Below are 17404 nucleotides of genomic sequence, written 5' to 3' on the forward strand. Positions count from 1 at the left end.
AATGTACATAGCAAAGATGTCCTGACAGCTTCCAGAAAGACATGTGAACCTCTAGAGAAGACATGGGCCAGCAGAAGTTAGGCACAAAATTTATTTTAACCTGGTTTTTCTATGTGAAGAAATAGGTTATTGAATAATTCTTTTGTCTTTTACTCTGAAACACAATTTTGGTATAAACACTTTTTCACTAATTCTTTCCTTTTTTAGCCTAAGGATGCTCTAGATCAGCTTACCACACAGGTATTAAACAAGCTCAGCAGTAAAACTTGATGTGGCCAGCAATACTAAACTATAAAGTAGGCCTAGCGCAGAAGCCTAACAGGTAAAGTCCTTGCCTTGCACACACCAGGATCCCATATGGGCACTGATTCTAATCCCAGCACTTCTCATCCAGCTCCTTGCTTGTGGCCTACAAAAGCAGTTGAGGATGGCCCAAAGTCTTGGGATCCTGCACCTGCCTAGGAGACTCAGAAGAAGCTCTTGGCTCCTGGCTTTGGATTGGCACAGTACCAGCCATCGTCATCACTTGGGGGAGTGAATCAGCAGATGGAAGATCTTTCACTTGTCTTTCCTCCTCTTAATATATCTGACTTCCCAATAAAAATAAATAAATCATTTTTAAAAAGTGTAATGTAACAAACTCACCCCCGCCAAAAACAGTATCTGAAAGATACACTGGTTAATTAGATCACATGGCATAGAGAGAGAGTTAGTTTACTGGGAATGTACTATTAACTCACAACAGCAAGAAGCTAAGTATATTTGGTGTCCTAAGCCCTCATTCCTGAGTGAGCAGGAGACACCAGCTGTCGCCGACCAGCAGCAACACTACCTATGAGGGACACTCTTGAGGGTCTGAGAAAAGCCGGAACTGCAACAGGACCCCTTATTGCCAAACGTGGCTGCTTTTATACTCTTTCTCCACTGCTTTTTCCCTGCAGGTCCTAGCTTTTCTCCTCGAAGGTCTTAGCCTTTTTCTGCTGCTTTTCTAGCCCTCTCTCTGCTGCTTTTCTCCCTGTTCTTCTCCCTGCAGGCCTTATTGCTTTTGTACCCCTCTCTGCTGCCCCATTCTTCTCCCCATCCATCCTTCTTTTCCTCTTCTGTCAATTGCTTTAGCGGCTGCTTTTATACCACTCTTCACCAATCACTTCTCCCCATGGGGCCACGTGGCGCTACCTGATAGGCCAGTAGCAATGACATAATCGCAGCGAGGGCATCAGCCTATCACTGTGACTTCCTGTTTACCTACGGCGAGACCAACCCCACCTTCTGGCCCTGGGCCAGCCACCATCTGCGACGGCCTTTCCTATTCCAGGGAGCGACTTCAGCACGTCGCTCCCCACAACTAGCATAAGCAGTTAGTTGTGTTTCAAGCTCAAAAGCCTATTCTGGGTCAATTTGAGAGTTTATTCAGGCTGATCAGCAGGTTGACTTGTTGCTTAGCTGGAGGCTGTCTTTCAGGACTCTGTACTAACATAGACATCCTCAAACAGCGAGTCTGCATGGTATGAATTAATGTGAAACACTCACCAAGAATTGTCTCCAACATCATTCACCTGTCATTTTAGAAAAGTAAACCAGAATGTGAATAAACCTGAAATCTGCTTTATGAGACTAAGGTTTTTAATCTAGAAGAAACTTTGCCACAATGAATAGGTTCTCAATTAACCATGGTTTTCTGGCAGCTTGCCACATCTTCTGGGAGCAATATGTCCCTTTCTATCGGGAGATGGCTCTCTCTTTCTCTCTCTCTCTGTACAGCTTTGGTTGTTGTATCTGAACAACATGTAATCAGTTTCCCTTTCCTCAATATCTTCTTTCACATACTCTATCATGACTAAGGGCGTTTCATCCTAAATGAGTAGTTCTAGCCATCTGGTCACCTAGTGTTCTGGGTGGAGTCTGAAATGGAGAAAAGATTACTGGAAAGAAAGACTTACATAGTGGCCAAATCATAAACTATAGCTCCATTAGGTCTTATTTTCATATTGGGTAGGCAATGAAATTGTATTACCTGTCTCTACAATGGGAAAAAAATCAATATATGCTGCCACTTCATTTAATGAATGTCCTTCTTCATCCTCCCTGATGTTGTTACTCCCACTGCTTTCTTTGCATTCACATAGGAAGCAGCAGGGTTTGGAATGGGGCTGGATGTCAAGACGGTGGTTTCTCATTTGTGAGTGCAGTTTTTAGCCTAGCCATTTGTTACTATAGCTAAAAAAGAACATAGCCACAGGAGGAAAATGACATCACTTCTCTCTCTTTTTAAAAAAAGATTTATTCATTTGTATTGGAAGGGCAGATCACATTTTTAGAGAGGGAGAGAGACAGAGAGAAAGATCTTCCATCTGCTGATACAGGGAGCTGGATGGGAAGTGGAGCAGCTAGGACATGAACTTGTGCCCATAGGCGACCCTGGCAGTTGCAGGGTGAGGATTTAGCCACTGAGCCATTGCCCCTGGCCCACAACATCATTTCTGTAGGCGATCTCCTCTCCTCTTGGGATTTTTGAAAACTAAAGTTAAGTATGTATCTATCATATGACAGAAAAGTTCCAAAATTGGGATGTACTTTCCCTCCACATCACTATTTTAAAAATTAATTAATTATTTTCTTCTTATTTGAAAGGTGGGGGATGGGGAGAGGAAGAGAGAGAAAGATCTTCCTTCTGCTGACTCACTTTCCAAAGGCCCACAAGGTTAATGTTCGCCAGGCTAAAGCCAGAAGTCAGAAACTCAATCCCAGAATCCCATGTGATGGCAGGGCCAGGTATTTAAGCCCTCTGTGCTGCTCCCAGGGTACCTATAATGGAAAGCTGAAATTGGAAACAGAGTTGAGCCTAAAGTACAGGTACTTTGATATAAGACGCTGGCATGCCAGGTAGCTTAACTGGTGTACTAACTGCCTGCCCATTTATATAAGCTACTGATGTGGTCTTGATTCAGCCACGGAATGTGTCTGACTTGCAGCTGTTGATATTTTAAATAGGGAGAATAATCTTAATTGTGTTCACAAGTCCATAATGATTGTTGAAATAAATAATATGCTACAATGTGTATGAACGTTTTTTGGTAATCACATCTGATGTAGTTCTAAAATGATCTAATCATGGCAGTATTTAAACAAAACAAGACTTTTTCTCAAATTTGACATTAAGAAACAGGTATGATAATTCTTTTAGTTTCAGTTTTCTGTAACCAAGGGAGCATAATGAGATCTGTAAAAGACAAAATCTATTTAAAAATGAATGCCATTATAGAATGTGTTAGGGGAAATCTAAGTAACAAGTGTACAATATTGTTCTCACTTTTTACTAACTTGATTTTCTTAGTTGCACAAACCCCAAATGTAATCAAAAGTGGAGAACAAGTCATTTATTCAAATTTTCTGAAATATCCCCTATCCACTCTTTATCTGAAACCTCTGAGATAATATCATGATATTAATCATGTTTCTCTAGAGGAACATGATTCAATAGAATATGTGCAAGTTTCTTCAAAAAGTTCTGTACACACAGATTGGAGAGATGGTAAAGACGGTTAAGCTATGACTTGTGATCTAGCCATCTCATATTGGAGTGCTGGTTGGCCAATTTCGATACTGTCCCCTGCTAGTGCTCCTGGAATGGTCCCAATGTTTTGGTCACTGCAACTGACATGGAGCTCAGAATGAGGTTTCTGGCTGTTGGCTTTGCCCTGCACCAGCCTTGGCTAAGACAGTCATTTGGGAGAGTCAACCAGTGTAAAAAATCTCTCTGATTTTGCCTCTGTCTCTGTTTCTCTCTGTTACTTTGCCAAATAAGCAAAGTATTTTTTAAAAAGTTCATGGAGAATGGTTTTAAACTTTGTGTGTGTGTGTATAAACTTGAAATCCATGAATACTTTTTTTATAATAGTCCTTCTCAATGAATTTAAGACCTCTTATACATAGGGTTTTCAAAGATTTTTGTGCCAAAATAAACATAGCTTTTAATTCTGTTTTCTATGAGCTTCATGAAGAAGCCCTGCATACCTGAGCGGGGATTCACTAGGGGGAATTGACTCACATGGTTGTAACAGTAAAGAGGCCCTAGGCAGGTCACTTGCAGGTTGAAAATCCTAGAATGTTGGAAGCATCTGCCAGTTTATATCCTAGGGCCACATGACCGGAGAGGCCAGTGGAATCAAGGTGGTAAGCCTGAGTACCTAGAAGGTGGCTGCTGATGAAAGTCTGGAGTTCAACAACAGTGAACCTGGACTTCTGAGAACCAAGGCAGCAGACATGCAAGTCTGAGCTCTCCTGTGATATGTTTGCCTTTGGCATTTATTCTTCCTGGATTCCCAGTGGACTAAAGAGTTCCTGCCTACACTGAGATCAGAATCAACTCACAGTCATCACTCAGACTCAGATGTTCATCTTTTCTGGGAATATCTTCACAGACACACCCAAAATGATGTGTTTCCAGGATTCCGGACAATCCACAATCTAGTCTAGTTGACACCACCTAAACTTAATCATCATCCTCAATTTGTGTTTTGAATCATAACACACATATTTCACCTTTTTGACTTTTAGAAAAGTTTAATGAGAATCAAAAACTATCCTAGCAGGAGGTTGTGGAGAGAAACGTTTATGTCTTTACATGCAGATGGGACAACTCATAAACTGATGTGCTACACAGAAACCTACTTGGTATCTGCTTTTGTTCTATATTTGAAGATAAATGTCCACTCACAGGGATTCCTTAGATGCTAACTTTCAATAGGAGGAAGTGGTATGGCTTGTACTGGAAGCTTTTCTTTCATGAATTCACTCATGACTAACTTATGTAAGCTCTCATCTTGAAACTAGTGCTGGCTGACAGAAATATTTCTAGGATCAAAACTGAAAGCAAGTGGACACAGTGGTTATGTAGCTAAGAAAATGAAGTCTGCCTGAGGTGAGGACCTGTTGAGGTTATTACTTAGATTCAGTTCACTGAACAACTGGGTGTACTATCTATCATAGTTCAGATATGACTGAACACTTGGAATTTGTTTCAGCAACTTCATAAATTTTTTGTATGTGTGTGTTTGCAAAGAGGAACTACACCCAATGTGGCTAGTTCATAAGTGAGATTCAATTCTTGACTCAGACACTAAGAACTCAGTAAGTGGTCTCCTCGGAGTAGAATAAGAAAAAAATTGAGGTGGCAATGAAAATCATACAGAAGGCAAAAGAAAGCTGGCTGAAAATGTTAGCCTGAGTTCTGTTTTCTGGATAGAGTTAGCTTAGTCAAGGCATTCCCATATAGCTGGAATGTTAGCTAATATCCAACTTGGGCAAGACTGAGTCACTTTTGGGACATTATTTAATGTCTAGGGTAATTATTCCTGAGGTCACCAACTTTTCTCAGTAACGGAAACTCATAACATATGCACATGGTCTAAAGAGTGCTTCTCAAAGTTTAGCAAGTAGCAGGATTACTTGGAGAGTGTTTGCAACACAGGTTGCCTGGCCTCCTCTACACAGTTGTCCATTCAGAAGGTTAGGGGTAGGACTGGAGAATTTCTATTTCTATCCAATAAGTTACCTGTAGGATTTGACATTGCTATTTATTGCTTGATATTGAACTTAACTAGATATTGCTAGTTGGGAGATTATATTTTCCAACCTCCTGAGATTTTTCCACTTCCCATCCAGGTCCCTGCTTGTGGCCTGGGAAAGCAGTCAAGGAGGCCCAAAGCCTTGGGACCCTGCACCCATGTAGGAGACCTAGAAGAATCTCCTGGCTCCTATTCCAATTGGCTCAGCTCTGGCTGTTGTGGGCACTTGGGCAATGAATCAGCGGATGGAGGATCATTCTCCTATATCTCCTTCTCTCTCTCTCTCCATAGATCTGCCTTTCCAATAAACTAAATAAAATTAAAGAAAAAAAAAAGAAAAGAAAAGAAATAGCTTAAAAAATCACACAGAGCAAAAATCCAGCTAATAGTTACAAAAAAACCAGAAAATTTACTGTACAATGGTCAGTGTTCTGGGACACTGCATCTTTCACTTTATTCAAATTTTAATCCTTACCCTAACCCATGAGTTAGGCTTCTTAATTTGCATTTTGCTTATGAAAAGACTGACTTGCCCAGGGTCGCAGAGCTAGTAAATTGAAGAACTGCTTTCCCATTCCCAAGTGGCTGCGATATGAGCACGCCTTTCCCCATGCACTTGGTCTTCTGACTTTGGATCCCTGGACCAGCCAAACAGATCCTTCCTGTTAATTAACTCACACAGCTCCTTAAACATGTGGCCTGCCCCTTCCTCTCCGGTATAACTTCCCTTTTAATCCCTGTCTCACACTTTCCTTCCTTTCTTTACTAAGATTCCCTAAGGCTAACTTCACTTCCCACATCCCTGCTGGAATTCATCAATATCTATGGATCAGCCAGGGATTTTGCATATCTCAGTCAGTAAGTAGGGAACGAACAGATACCTCTTATGCTAGGTGACCTGATTTAAACACATCCCTGTTAAAGCAAAAATTGTCTTTTAAAGTGTCGAAGCAACTGTTTTAAAATTTTGATTGTGTTCAAATATCTCCTAAAAAGCTCAATAAAATTATTGCTTTGTGCATTTGGGACATAATTTGTTTTCATCCAAGACTACTTTTCAAAGTTTATTCACAACTTGTTTGTTTTTTTCAGCCCTCCTGGGTGACTTGGGTTGTTCTCTATTTGTTTAGCTGCTTTATGGGCATTGACATCATGTTCGCTTAGATAATGCGAACCTTAACTTTAGGGTTTTGCTGAAGAAATTTTCCCTCGTCCTTTTTGATTTTCACTTTGCTTTGAATATTCTCTCTCTGGAAAGTGTCCTGAGCACTAGGAAGAACTATTGTCTTCACAATGTGCCTCACAGTGGAAAAACTTAATTTGCTGCTTTCAAAAACCAGTGTTAAACACAAGGGAGTCTATGATGAGGAGTGAAAGCTCTGCAGAAGGTCTGCAGTGACTTCCACGTCTTCATTTGTTCATTCTGCTTTATTTGAGTTTAGAAGAAAGCAGACGTGACAATTTTATTTTGGTCTTCAACTAATGAGATTTGGTTGCGAATTATATTAGATCATACAGGTTGTGGTAACAAATGGCACTGAATTACCAACTGTTGATCGAAACCATTGATATATTCAGTCATGCAAACCTGTTGGTCCAGGTATCTTCTCTGGGGTTCTCCATGTGAGCCCCCAGCATGCCAGGCTGCCTCGTTTGTTGGCTTGTTTGTTTCCCTTCCTTCCTTCCTTCCTTCTTTCCTTCTTTCTTGCTTCCTTCAAGATTTATTTGTTTTGTTGGAAAGTCCCATTTACAGAGAGAAGGAAAGACAGACAGAAAGATCTTCCAACCGCTGTTTACTCCTCAAGTGGCCTCACTGTCCAGAGCTGAGCCAATCCAAAGAGCCAGGGGCTGTGCTTTACTGCTTACCCAAGACACAGGTAGGGAGCTAGAAGAGAAATGGAGCAGCCAAGACATGAACTGGCACCCATGTGGGATCCCAGCGCATGTATGGCAAGGACTTTAGTCACTAGGCTACCACACTGAACCCAGGCTGAATCTATTTAAAATATTTTTCTCAGTCTGTGGTTTCTGGATTTGTCAAAACGGAGAAAAAAAAGGTGTGGGAGTTCTATATCTACTCTGAGGTGAGTCCTCTTTAAGGCAATCTCTATGACCAAATCCATTAGCCAGAATTACTCACTGTCCCTCTTTACTGCAGCAGGGGCCAGGAAACAGACTCCTCTGTGTGTCCAGGAAGGAAGACAAAACTGGGTGTTAGTAAGACCTATTAGAGATACTTTTGGAAAAAGTTCCTGCAACTCTTATGTTCTTGAACGTCCAAATGCCTGGGATACCTGCTGCCTGGCTTAACACTGTGGAGAGTGTAGACAGAGGGATGAGGTGTTTTTCCCATCTTAAGAATCGTGTTTTTATGCACAAGTCTGGATGAAGAACTTTCAAAGCTTTTCTTGATTGCCATATTGGCTCAGAGGCCACTAAAGGAAAACAGGCTAATCTCTTTATACCCCTAAGTAAATAAATGCACTTTTACGAGATGTTTTATAAGGTAGTCAAGGGCTTTGCATTTAAGGGACTAGACCTGGATCCTGCTAGATACAAAATAGACAAGTGCAAATTTATACCTTTTAAATTCTGTTTTGTCAAAGGTTTGTTGTAGGAAGCAAAAAGTAAAATATAAGCCAGGCAGCAATGATGGATGACAGACAGAATGCCGAGAACTTAAGCACGTGGACAATGGATAAACAATAACGCTGTGAATCTTCTCGAAGAGACAGGAATGGCATCTTTCATGAAGCACATTTTAGCTTGAAGTTCGATTTCCGTTTTTCATTGTGGAAGGGCCCAAGTGTCTTATAAACATCTTATATATGTGTGTGTATACAGTCTCACCTCTAAAATTTCAAGGTAATAGAAGGTAATCTAATTATGTGGATAATTAAAAACAACCAAAGTGCAAGTTTAAAACTTGTACTTTTATGACTGCAAAGCAGGCTATCAAACTGACAGGGTGTCTGGATGTGATTGTTGCACGCACTCAGATTAAATGAGTGCATTAGTTGATTGTTTCTGGTATGAAGATAAGCAGAGAAAAGTATAATAATGTTGGCATTTAAGTGGACCTAATTAGGCTCCAAGTTTAACACTCCATTAAGATGAATGAGAAAGGGTCACCTCCGTTCAAGCTGTGGCATTGTCTTAGTGTGTCTGGATATTGCCTCTGAAGACAACAGTCTGTCAGCGTGCATTTTCACAGTCACCCCTGAAACGCAGACTGGAAATTTAATTCTTTTAAAATTAAATCTCAGGTTCTGGAGGCCGTTGTAAAACCCACGGGGAGATCTTAAACCCTCAGATTCCACAGTTGCATTAGTCATAAACAACAACAACAGTGATAATGCTTTCTCATGCCTATAGGAACTTTCAGTGTTTCTGAATATGATTGGGCAGAATGAATAACCTCTGGTTTACCAATGGGGAATTGGCTGAAGTTATAGAGTATGTCACTAGGAAAGCCAGAAATAACACAGAAGGATTCCTCAGTTTATGTTGCAGTTGTTTGTCATCTATCAGGGAGAGGGAGTAAGGAATAACATGGTCATGCACTAAATCAGCTAGAAGAAAACCAAAGAATCAGAGTGCTGCAGCGGACAAGTTTAGGGCACAGCCAGCAAATTCTGCAATCTTGCTGTGTGAACATTTGCTTCTCTAGTATGCAGAAGAAAAATGCGGTCATGACAACGGCCAGGGCGCATGGATGTGGTCTGAAAGTTATATGATTCTGGAACCATAGTCACAGTTGTCATCTGAAGAACTGTAGGGGCATCCTATGCAGTCCAGTTGGTCTGAAGATTGCATCAAGAGCTGCCTGAGACTGCATAATGAGAAACCACATATGGCTTGAAATGAGTGGGTTATGGTTGTCATGATTTTCTGATTCTTTGGGGGGGATTATGGCTATCTTTCCAATTGTCATCTCAGGATTTGTTGCCTAAAAGGCTGATTGTACTGAAGAATTGTTTCTTGTCATTGGGCAAATGATTTTTTCATGCTAAGTTTTAGGAACGTATTTTAAATACTAATAAGAACTATGACCTGTTTGTCAAAATCCGAGGTTCTGTGGCTGTGTTGTTTGGGAAGACTGTAGAAAGGAAATTTTGATGTCCAAGTGATGCCAATTCAGATGTTACTATGTTCACTTTTCTCATAAGTGGTTCTACTTGTGAAATCACTGTACACTATACATTGCTTCAAACGGCTAAGTATTAACAAAAGAATGCCAGGATTTTGTCTTTATTAAAGATCAACCATGCATGGAATCAAGGATCTTAGGACTTTGGAACTGGATAGAAGGAAGTGTAGTGCTTGCAGCCAAATTCCTACCAAGTGCTGGATTCTTATTTTAGATCCCTGATTCATGATAGTGTAAAATTTGAGCATTTCTGATGCTGGAGAATTGAGAATGGGACATCCTTTCCAAGTGAGACGGTGAGGCGTCCTTTCATCTCAGGCTGTTAGTTTTTCTCATTCTATCATGCACTCTTCTATACCAAACGCCACTGAACCTTGACTGTGTATAAGGTATACTCCTGCTGTTTGGTAGGCTTCCAATATTTCAGACAAGTGATCAGGTAAAGCCCTTCTCCTCCTTCTCTTTTGTTCCAGGGAATACAGAAGGTCCCAGAGACTACTGTTTCAGTGAATTTCTTTTCAATTTAAAAAATTATGTGAAAATTCAATTTAATTTAAAATATTTACATTAGTGTGTGAATGTCCTCAAAAGCTCACAAAAAATGTGTATTTAAATAACTATATATGTTTCAAACTTTTTTGCATAAAAAGCTTATATTTTAATTTTAAATCCCTTGAACTACTTAAAGAGCCCTCATGTCATTATCATTTGTTTTGTCCTACTAATTGAGAACTAAATTGATGAGTTTCTGAATTAATTCATTTTCCAAAGGTATTTCATTTTAAAAATCATTTTTATTTTGGAGCAAAATCATATTATTTTGTTTTGAACCCTGATCAGCTATTTAAAAAATTCACTTGTGGCTTGCTTTGCTCTATAGCCATTCAGTGTTATTTCCAATAATTCACTGACAAGGTAAATATGGAGATGACAGAGGGAGCTGGGTAAGTTCACTGTATCTAACATAATAGGGATGATATTACATACTTATCTATCATGATTTTTAGGTTTAATCTGAACTTACCAACAGTCTATTCAAGGAGATAGATAAGAAACATGCAGTTATTTGAAAAAAGAGAAAAATAAAAACAAAAAACAGAAAAAAACCTCAATGTGTCTTTGGTACTGAACATTTTTTTTTGCTATCAGTTCTCACAGGGAAGATGTCTGTGGCAGAGTCATCATTTTTCTTACAGTAGTTTTTACCTTATTATTAATTTCATTCCATATTTTTAACAATGGACAGATTCATCAATTTTCTTATAGTGGATTCCACTCTAGGATTCACAGTTCTTTTTTTTTCTTCTTTCCATGATTAAATGTGCAGGTACTTGGGCTTGGTACTCAGTGAGTACTTGTGATGAATCGTGTGGGTCCCTCCTGTCCGCAAAGTTGTTAACATCCTACCTCTTGGCCATTGTGAATGTGAAGTTTGAAAATCTTTTCTTTGCATCAATAGTGAGGTGGAAGTCACCCTGTGTGAGGGTGTTCCTTAAGCCAGCGTGACTGATGGCGATAAACAGAGAAGAGCCAGGTGAGGTTAGAAGCAGTGCTTGGGGTTAGGCTAATCCACACTCAGGAGTGCTGGGGGCCAAGAGACGCTGGAAGGACAAGCAAGTGCTCTCCCTTGGAGTTCTCAGAGGGATCATGGCCTGCCTTGCCAATAGAGGGATCCTGGATTTTTATCTTCCAGAATTAGACACAATAAACTTCTGTTGTTTTCTTTCAGTTGCTTTGTGGTAATCATAAGAAATGAATATGCTGCTTAACAAATGTTAATTTAATGTATGAAAGGATATTTTTGCATGGAATATTTCTTTATTATGGGATTTATCATAAGTAATTCATGATTAAGAAGTGTAGCATGTGGATTCATACTGCCAAGAGCAATTTTATTACCAGTGAGGTTCAACTCTCCTGTGTGCTTAGTGTAGGTTCCAATGTGCAGGTAGGTGTCCAGTGTTTAAAGATAAGACACAAGGTAAATTCTAGTATTGCATGGTTCATTTATAATTAGCTTACGAAAAGGTTTTCTCCTAAAATACTATCATTTTAAAAGGGACATATTATATTCACATACTTTAATTACGTGTCACATGAATCCTAATTATCTCTCCATGTGAATTTTATCCTGTATGCTCTTTTTTTTTCATTATCCTCCCCCCACAAAAACCAAACTCATGACTTTAATCCTTATCATCAATAACTATCTTAAGGAAATCAAATAAATTAATGTCTCTTTAGATAGACAGAAGCAAAGAAAATGAAAAAAAAAATGAGTTGAGAGGAAAACGTAATGTTTATATTCTGTTGGAACACAGTCTACTAATACTGCAAGGCCAGCTTCAATCTCTTGAATGCTGGCTTTCCCTCCCACTCTATCCGCAAGGCAGTCTATTGGTATGATAAGATAAAGGCAGTTACTAATGGGTCATATGCCCACCACAAATTATGAAAACTCAGGAAGGTCTCCAAACATAGATGAATATCACTCATGATGAGGTAGCTTAAGGTTAAAAAAAAAAAAGCCACATTCATGTCAATAACTGAGTATGTTACTTGAAATGATAAAGCTTTTGAAAATCGTAAAACTCCTTTAGTTTAAAAAGCAGCGATGAAATCTCTCAGATTTTCAAAGTGAAAATTCAGGAAAATTCAGGAAAATAAAAAGAGCAAAATCTAAGCAAAAAAAAAAAAAAAAAATCTCTGAAAACCCAAGCCCTAAACGAAGGCAGCAACCTCCAGTGGACGGAGAGCTTCAGTGGTGATGTGTTTGCAAGAAGTTCTGCTCCGTTCATTCTAGGTTCATCCCACTGATAGTTGGACTGCTGTCAGGAGCAAAATGGCTCTCTTTTGCAAAGCTGCCCTGTGCTGCAACATTCATAGGTTCTCCACTGCACACACTCCCCCCCCCCCCCCCCAAATTTGAGCTGAGGCACTTTCCTTTCTAAAGAGCGGCATCTGGCCTCTTCGTGCGCTCATTTGCATGCCAATACTGGATTGCTCTCCCAGCGCACAGCTATTTAATAGTGGTGCTGGTGTCCGAGCTCTGGGAACAAACCAAATGGGTTGGGTGTGCTTTTGTGTGCAGTGCGGGTCGTTGCTACAGTGTGCTTATTAAGAATAGTACACATTCATTATAACAAGATTGCTCTTTTGCTCAGGGGCCATCACGGCGCATTCTGTAAATGAATTAACAGTAGCATGCATTTGTGTATTATGGGCCCAGAAGATGCATTTGTTTATTAAATAAATCTGCAACACAGAAAGTATAGTTGAAAAAAAAATCTAGAAAATAATCAGAGTGCGCATGTACAGTAGCTATTTGTTTTTTTTTTTTTTTCCTTTGAAACCTCAACATCTTGGCGAGTTTTCCTCCTTTGTTTCTTTTAAAATAACCACAGATCACAGGCCACACTATAGACTAACAGCCTGCAAAAACTGATGGCAAAAGAAAAATAAGAAACAGAAACCAAATTTCAGTTTCAGGAGCAGAAAAACATTTCCAGAAGTGCTATTATAAATAATTTGGTAGCTTCAAGATGATCTACTATTATGATTCTTTTGTTTTACTTAAACTCGTTTTTGTTAAAATGGGTCTTTTCTAAAAATCATCATTTTTTAAAAAGAAAGTTTACCTGTAATTCATGGCAAAAATTTAGCTTGTATCATACGCATATTTTTATCATTGACATTTGCTTTCTTTTGAAATCCAAGCCCTGCTTCAGGATCCTCAGCTAAATATTGATCCTTTTATTTTCCAACCTTTCAGCCCAGGTGTGGCTATTATAAGCATATTAATAAACATGAGTCTGTCTAGTGGATTTTATTCCAGTTAACTAATGATTTTTTAGAGCCCAGTGGCAGCTCACAATTGCATGGAGAACACACAATGCATTTTTCTCTGTGCCTATTCTATAGGTCTCCCCATTTATATTTTGAATCTTGATGCCTTTAATATGTAATCTGGTATGTTGAGCATTTAAAATATAATGGAAAGAAAATGGAATATTTTAAACTATGAAATGCTGAAGGAATCTAAAGCCACAGCAGGAGTGGTGGGAAGTCTGTACAAATGAACCCCGCAAGAAGCAGCCGTCACCCTCAAATTTCTAAATTCTTGTGTTATTAACAGAGTGAATATATTTGAACAAGATTAGTAGATTTTGTGATTGACTTCCTGAAATCTAACTGAAACTTGCCAAATATTTTAAGAGAGAAAGTCTGGTGGGATGCGTGAATTATGATTTCGTAGATTTTCAGCTTAGCAAAAGATCTATGATGCTACTTTAAAAATACCCGGCTAATTAGTACATAAGCAATATAGAAAAATGTGTTTTGTAAGAAATATGGAAGGATTAGAAAAGATATTCCATATGCAGAAAAATACATCATAGATTGAAACAAGACTGCACTTTTCTCCCATGGAATCTTAAATGCTCGCCATTTTGTCCTTAAAGAAACAATATTCAACTGGTCTATTTATTGGAGAAAAAAAAAACCCTACCATTGTGGTATTTGATTTAATAATTATGGGAGAAGAAAGTATTACAAACTGCTTCTTTTCTTTCCCCTCTCTCCCTGCTTCTCTCTCTTTTTGTAAAAAGCTCTGTTTTCCAGAGCATTTTATTTACTCTGCTGCAGCTTTTAGAGGTTCCAGCCAATCAGAAAGTCTGTCAGAGCCCAGGCCCAGGCTCAGTGCTGAGCTCCAAATGCGATTCCAGTCCTGACAGGAGGATTATAGGAAACAGATGACTTACGCTTCTAATTTGTGGCCTTAAATTGCAAACAGAATTTCAGGAGTCGAGCAGAGTAATAAATGGCAATAGAAAAAGCCACACACAGCCAAATCAGTATGTGGTGGTTGTAGGTTAAACTAAATGGGAAGAGACAGGTTATGATGGTTCAGTGTATTACAGAGAAGAAAGTCTTAAATTACTAGTGCTGAGAGGTATTGCTCCATGGCAGACAGCATTGCATTGTGTAGTCTACAGATATCACAAGCAGAACAATAAAAAAGTAGGTTTAACATAGAACCTGTTGCTGGAGGGATCGTGCTTCCCCCCCTTTCTCTCTCTTTTAGAAATGGAAACGTTGTTTTATGTTTGTTTTGACCTCTGCCGTATACTTGGCCCCTTAACATCTGTTTTCTACTGGTGCTGTTTTTCACACCAAATTAAATGTCGAGGAGTTAGATAAAATAAGTTCAGAATATGTCCAAATTATTTTTGTTGACTTCCAGCAAATGTCCCAGTAACTCTTTTTCACACGGAATGATACCATTTAAATGCCAGCACAAAAAAATTATTTTCCTTTCAACATTTTAAGAGCTACAGAAAGGAATTTTGAGGTGTACTTAAACCCAGGAAATATTGCATTGGCCTTTTTGGAACTGGTGTGACTGTTTCAGACTTGCTTCAAGGCTACTCTGTTATATAAAGCTATGTGCATTTGGTGGATGAAAAATTGAGGAAAATTATTAAACAACAGCACGTTAAAAATTGTCATTATTCAGAGCTGCCGAATATCAGATTTTTTTTTTAAACTCCACAGTTCATCATGTGTAAACCAAAATACATTTGTTGCTCTTCATAATCCTTCGCTGTGTAATGTTTGTATATTCTTCTGTGTGTGCTACAAAACCTGAGACTTAAGATGCCAAGGTTACAAATATCCAAAGTCACACAAATCTGGCTGTCATAAGTCGATAGTATGATGATGAAAGATTGGCACTGATTTTTCAACGTTTAGCCAATAAAAATGTTAATAAAATGGGCTGTCTTTTAAAACAATTCACTGTATACAGTGATTGACACCAACCCATGATAAAGACAGGTTATAAATAACTACTCCATCCCGTCCTGTTTATTGGCGATGTATCAAAATCACTTGCTATGACAGAAATGGGCTGATTTTGGTCTGTAATACTGTGTTTGAAGTAGGCCTCCTGGAACCGACTGCTTTTCTTCTACTTCCCTCCTGAAGACGAAATTCGCTGCACTCAAACTTGGATCTCTTAAATTAGCATGTTAACTTCACCCTGGCACCTTCTGTTTTCTGTGTAGCAGAAAACCCACTATCTAACTGACAACCTGGGGACAAGGAATGCTTTTTCTTTGTGATAGGAAGCAAGTCTGTGGATGATCATTGACGATGACCGGCTAAGTAGATTTTGATTAATCACTTGCACAAATTATGCTTGTTAGAACCACTTTGTGTTCTGTGTCATGGTGATATCAATGTAGATTACAGCTATTCCTTTGTAGACCATGTGTTTTTTTGTTTTCAAATCACCTGCAAAAAGAGAAAACAAACCTTAGTTGAAAGCTTTTGTCTCCAACACAGAAACCTCTTTTCATTGCTGTCTTTTATTTTTTTTTTTTAAGAAATGCTCAATTATTATTTGTGTCATAGTGGGAAGGCTGAGTCTCTATAGCGCCTGAACCTTTTCAAAGAGGAGATAGCTTTTGTTTTTGTACCCCATCAACACCGATCACCTAATTAAATGTGATATCTCTGGCTGAAGCAAAAATGATTTGTAATAGTTCTTTGGAGTTTAATTAGTTTCTATGTCTTTTGTTTGGTAAATGTGGTGATATTTTGAAAAATGGGGTTGCAAAAAGCAGAGGTAAAAATGCAGTCTTACAGAGGGTGGGGGAGAGGAGAGGTGACAGGGAGGGCAACCCTGTGTGACCAAACCGTAAAGCAAGGTGTAGTTTCAGCGGTAGGGCTTGCAGGCTGGATCCATTCATTAGTTGAGATCATCAAGAAGATCTGAACTGGAAAAACGCTTCCTTCAAATGGAGGCCTGGGTGTCTGTCAGGACCCTAGATTCTACACCTTGATCAGCCCAAGACACTGACACCATTTTCTTTAACAAACACCAACAGCCTTTTTCCCTTCATTTTAACATTTCTCAGGAGTTGGATTCCCTTTATTCTCCTGCTCTGTGGAGAGTAAAGGGAGCTTGTTAACTTGCTTAGATATTTTGACTGTGGATGCTCTTGGACCACTTGCCTGTGGCAACAGTGTCAAGGGATAGCTTGGCATAATTGCTATATTTGCAGGCAGATGAGGGTTCTGTCTCTGTACTCAAGTGGCTGAATAGGAAGGAAGCGTCATTTTTTGGAAAATCTCGTAGATTATCCTTAAAGTTTGGGAAAAATACAACATGTGGCATACCTGGGATGTCTCGTGGTCCTCGCCAAGACAGAGAGTGAAATAAACGGCTTTTAACTATGCTCACGAAAAGCTGGCAAATGCCTGTGTTGCATTGGATAACAATAAAAGAAAATTAAGCCTAACAAGGAGAGCAGCAGAACTGGGCTCTTTATAATTTAAAAAGTAACTGGAAAGCATTAAAATTTTTAATTATCTGTTGTGTCACATTTTATATGTACCATGGATTAGAAATCACAATTTTTGATGGACTTCCATATAACAGGGATGTGCATAATTTACAGACATTAGCAACATTCATTGTGCAAGTAGAAATTGAGATTGTGGTGGAATTTTATCTTGTTGAGAGATAATAGTAGGTGGCAACTTAATGGCATGTTTATCATAAAACTTGCTCTTAATACAATAGATTTATTGTTTATTTGGAACATGTTCAAGAGTGGTTGTAACAGGTAAAACTGCAAAATGGAATTTGTGCGTTCCCCCCTACACCTTAAGGCACAGCAAC

This window comes from Ochotona curzoniae, unplaced genomic scaffold (genome assembly GCF_017591425.1).
Source record: "Ochotona curzoniae isolate NIBS_2020 unplaced genomic scaffold, NIBS_Ocur_1.0 contig_2210, whole genome shotgun sequence".
NCBI classification, from domain to species: Eukaryota; Metazoa; Chordata; class Mammalia; order Lagomorpha; family Ochotonidae; genus Ochotona; species Ochotona curzoniae.